The sequence below is a fragment of the Coenobita brevimanus genome, chromosome 90 (assembly GCF_032717465.1).
Source record: "Coenobita brevimanus isolate Jiangsu-jjx chromosome 90, ASM3271746v2, whole genome shotgun sequence".
Classification (NCBI taxonomy): Eukaryota; Metazoa; Arthropoda; class Malacostraca; order Decapoda; family Coenobitidae; genus Coenobita; species Coenobita brevimanus.
The window spans coordinates 37,325,382-37,330,381 of NC_137043.1; the positions used below are offsets into that span (position 1 = coordinate 37,325,382).

At 43.1% G+C, this 5,000-nt stretch overlaps 1 protein-coding gene across 1 annotated transcript in view; it reads right to left on the bottom strand.

Moving 5' to 3' along the window:
- Rbp6 (RNA-binding protein 6) overlaps positions 1-5,000 on the bottom strand; it is a 992,472-nt gene that overhangs the window by 606,444 nt on the left and 381,028 nt on the right. The gene's annotated exons all lie outside the window — the stretch shown is intronic.

Consider the following 5,000-nt stretch of genomic DNA (forward strand, 5'->3'; position numbering starts at 1 on the left):
TACAAAAATAAGTAATAAAAGGTGAAAAAATAGTTAGAAAAAAACCACAGTAAAAAACCAGCAAAAACAAAAACCCAAAATATCCCATACAATTTTTAATACGAAAATAAAATAAAAATACAGGTAAAATATATATATAAAAACGTAAATAAAAAAATAGAAAAATTAATCTAGCCCCCTCCCCCCTTTAATATCACAAGGCACACACCTCCTTCCCTCGTTTTCTATTTCTTCCAAGTCAATATTATGAGGGGAGGAGAGTAACTCATTAATTTGCATGCTAATGACTTCTGCCCTGTTCATCACTCTCTCTCATTTCCCCTAACTGCCTATCACGGCTCTATCTATCCGTCTTACATCTATCTGGCTTGCCTCTGACTCAAGAATTATCTATCCATGATTTTCTTCCATCTCTCTATTTTGATTTTCCTCTCTCTCTCTCTCTCTCTCTCTCCTACATGCCTGTCTGTTTCTCTTCCATCTCTCTGCTTCACTTGTCTATCTATCTATCTATCCTCTCTTCTCTTTCTTTTATCTATCTACTTACTGTAAGTGTCAGTATCATAAAAGATCAGACTTAACTTTTCCACTCTTATCTGTTTGCTGCTCTCTCTCTCTCTCTCTCTCTCTCTCTCTCTCTCTCTCTCTCATTTTCTCCTAGCCCGGTAATGAGTCTCCGGAATTACCATAAAAAGCAATGAGGATTATCAACTGCCCCTCCCCCCTCCCCTTCCCCCCGCCTGCCCCCCTCCCCCCTCCCCCCCGCCTGCCCCCCTTTCCAAAAAGTTAATTATAGACAAACAAAACTCCGGGCCGAACCATCCAGACTAAAGTTGCAAGCTTGTTTATGTTCAGTAATTATCTGGTTTATGGAGGGATGGTTGATTAGGAGGGCTGGGATGGATGGTTGGGTGGAAGGATGGGAGGAAAGAGGGATGGTTAGGTGGGTGGGTGGGTGGATGGATGAGCGGAAGGTTGAGAGGAAAAGGGGGGATGGATGGGTGCGTGGATGATAGGATGGAAGGATGGTTGAATGGTTGGAGGGATGGTTGGTTGAATAAATGGTTGGTCGGACGGAAAGAAGGATGGTTAAGTGCGTGGGTGGATGAGCGGAAGGTTGGGTGGATTAGTGGATGGATGGTTGGCTGAATGAATGGTTGGTCGGATGGATGGTTCCTTGGATGGATGTAAAGAAGGTTGGCTGGAAGACTGGATGGCTGGCTGGGAGGATGGTGTGGAAGGATGGGTCGATGGTTGGGCAGGTGTTGGCTAGATGAACAGGGTGTGGATGAATGTTTCTCTCTCTTTTCATTCTTTCTTCCACTTTTGGTGTTCTGCTCCTCTCTCTCTCCCACTCCATTTCTTCCCTCTCTCCACCTCTCACCATGTTCCCTCTCATCCATTCTCCACCTCCCCTCTCCATCTCCTCTTCCCTCATCCCTTTCATTTTCTCTCGAGCCCCCCATTCCATCTCCACCTCATCTTCCTTAGTCTCTCTCTCTCTTCACCTCTCCCTTCCTCTCTCTCCACCTCTCCTCCCCTCCTTTCCTCTCTCTCCACCTCTTCCCCCCTCCGTTCCTCGCTCTCCATCTCTCCCCGTCCTCTCTCTCTGGCGGCAAATCAGATCATGAAATAGAGTGAACCAAGGAGCCCTGAAAACAACACCCATACTCTCTTCCTCACCTCCTCTTCTTCCTCTTTATCACCTCCTCTTCGTCTTCCTCTTTCTCATTTCCTCTTCCTCATTACCGTCTCTTCTTCCTCTTCCTTTTCCATGTTTTTCAATAACTTTCTCTAGCTCACTTTTTTCTAATCATCTCCATTTATTTACATTCCTCTTCCTATCTTCTTTTTTCCCCTCTTCCTTCTTCTCCTTTCGTCCACTGCATATATCATCCTTTCCTATTCTCCCTCTCCCTCTCTCTCTCTCTCTCCATTTATCACCTCCTCCTCCTCTCTCTCCTCCTCCTCGCTTCTCTATTTGCAGTTTTGCGGTTCCTTTGTTATCCGCATATTCTTTGCACCTTCTTTACTGCCTCTCCTTTTTATTGGATCTTTGAGAGAGAGAGAGAGAGAGAGAGAGAGAGAGAGAGAGAGAATGGAGGAAGGAGGAGGAGGGAAGCCGGAAAGAAAAGTACTAAGGGCAATTTGGGATAGGAATGGGATAATATTAAGTCCTGGTGGTGGTGGTGGTAGCTGTGGTGGTAGTTGTGGTAGTGGAGGTGACATGGTGGTAGTTGTGGTGGTGGTGGTGGTGGTAGTTGTGGTACTATGGTAGTTGTCACGTTCGTCCCTCTATTATATTCCTCCTTTTCTCCCTCCAACATCTTATTCCTTCATTTCTTCATCTTCCTCCCTCTTCTCCTTCCGTGCTTCTCTTCCATTATTCTCCCAAGCTTCCTCCTCCCCATCTCACTTTTTTCTTCTCCCTTTTTCGTCTCAGTTTTCTTAATCCTCCTCCCTCACTCTCCTTGTTGTGCTATCATATTTTTCTTCCTCCTCCTCCTTCTTTTCTCCTTCCTCTTCTTTTTCTTCTTCCCCCTCCTCCTGCTCTTTCCTTCCTCTTGCTCTTCGTCTCTCTTCTTCTTCCTCCTCCTCTTCCTTTTCCCTTTATTTCTCTCCCACTTCTTCCTCTCATCCTCCTCTTCTTCCTTTCCTTCTTTTTCTCCTCTTTCTTCCTCCTCTTACCCAACTTCCTCCTCCTTCTTCTCCTCTTTCTTCCTCAATTTCTCCCGTACATAATAAAGAAGCCACTATCTTTCGCTTTTATGTCTACTTCCATCATCATCATCATCACCCTCACCCTATCATCCCCTTCATTCCATCATCATCATCATCTTCATCTCACCTCATTCTTCCTTCTTCTTATTTCTGTCGTTTACTTTTGCCTCCTTTCACTCTTGTTTCCACTAAGATTAACTAGTCTGCTCTCTCTCTCTCTCTCTCTCTCTCTCTCTCTCCCTCCCTCCCTCTCTCTCTTTCTCTCTGGGCTTTGACGTATATGTGATCGGTGCAGCTTTGAAACATACACACACACATCTATTCTCTCTCTCCCTCTCACACACACACACACACACATTTCCTTCCTCTCCCCTCAAGGAATAAAAATGTGAAGCGAGGGGGAAAAGAGGGGAGATCCTTCAGGGTTTATGAAGAGGTGGTGAGAGAGAGAGAGAGAGAGAGAGAAACTGTGTATGTATATATGTATGTACGTATGTGTTAATGCCACTCCTACCTTCCTCCACATCAATAAACAACCCAACCAAGACCAAAACTTACCCAATCACACAGACAATCCACCAACAAATTTACCCCCACTTACACAAAATTCACAAACATCACGACACTCCACATCCCAGCCTCAGAAAGTGCAACAAACCACTTAAATGTCATAGAGAAATATGTTACAATAAAAAAACAAAAAAAAAAACAAAGAAAGGAAAATATATAATCGGTCTTTCTAGGCACAATGAAAAAAAGCTACAAAATTATAAGATGCAAACAGAAGAAAAAATATATATAGTCGGTCATTTTAGGTCAGATATTCCTCGTTTCTATCTATTATCACCATATCAGTTTCACTTTCATCTATACTCTGTTTACACTAACCTGGCCTAGTTTTTTTTTTTCTTTTTTTTTTTTTGGTCGTTTTGCAGCTTATTTAACATACCTCAGTAGCAGAAAAAAGACGCTATTACAACACTACATCCTTTCCACGACACTTCCTGACTGGCATCACATTCTAGTGTTAATCTTTTGTTACGACTCAGCATTCAAGGTTGAGAGATGGCAATTTTACGCCAAGTTGGAGTAAAATGGGCAAAATTATTCAACATTTCTGACTGTCCTATTTCCGATTTTATTTCTTCTTCCTTTGTGCTTTTATGATTTCGTGCCTTTTATTTTATTTTGCTTTGTTTACACTATTATCCTCACCTGTACACGTTTTCATCTTTGCTAATGATTCTCTCTCTCCCTCTCTCTTTCTCTCTCTCTCTCACCCTAGTACACTCCCCAGACGAAGACAGTGAAGCTGGTGTTTACATTAGCTCCCCCCCCCCCTTCAGTGGTGCCCCGAGGGACTGTCCTCTCTTGTACCATCCCCACCTCTGTTCTGTCACCAATATCAACCTACCCTTTGATGCCGCCCCTTATGAACTCAGCGCCCGTCTCACAACCCTTTTCTTCTCCCCTACCTCGCCTTTCTCTTTGGTGTTCATTCTTACCGAGACACCCGTAGCTCTCTCTCTCTCTCTCTCTCTCTCTCTCTCTCTCTCTCCAAAATTTTACTTTCAAGAACAAGGAACCCTTACTGTTTCCAAAATCACGGTCTTTCCTCTTCTCTCTCCCTTTCTCCTCTCTTCCTCTCCCCCTTCCCCTCCTCTGCTCCCCTTCTCTCCTCTCTCCCCCTTCCCCTCCTCTCCCCCTTCTTCTTTTTGTCTCTCTCTCTTGTATTATTCCAATTCCTTTCACTGCCTTTTATTTTTTCACTCCACTTCCCTTGTTTTAAGTCATTTTTCGTTTTCCCTTTCGTGTCTGTCGTGTTTCCTTCTCTATCTATCTATCTCTTCATCTATCTGTCTATCTGTATATCCATCTATCTATCTGGCTTTGTTTCACTATACCTGCCTACCTACCTCGCTGTATCTACCTATCTGACTATCAATCTGTTTAGGAATATTTGTGTATCTCTCTTTCTTTCTTTCTCTCGCTCTCAATGCGTTGCTATTTTTTCACTTTTTATATATTTACACGGTTCTCTCTCTCTCTCACTCTCTCTCTCTCTCTCCCAATGCGTTGCTATTTTGCTCTATAGAACATCCTCTTTCATGATCCTTTTCTCGATTACTTTTATCTTTTTATTTTATTTTTGGACTGGATGGTCTCTGCCTTCTTTTTTTTTTTTTTTTTTTTTTTTTTTTTGAGAAAGGATATATATTTTCATGGGTACTGGGAGAGAGAGAGAGGAAGAGACTGGGTGTTGCTTTGTTCAGTATTGT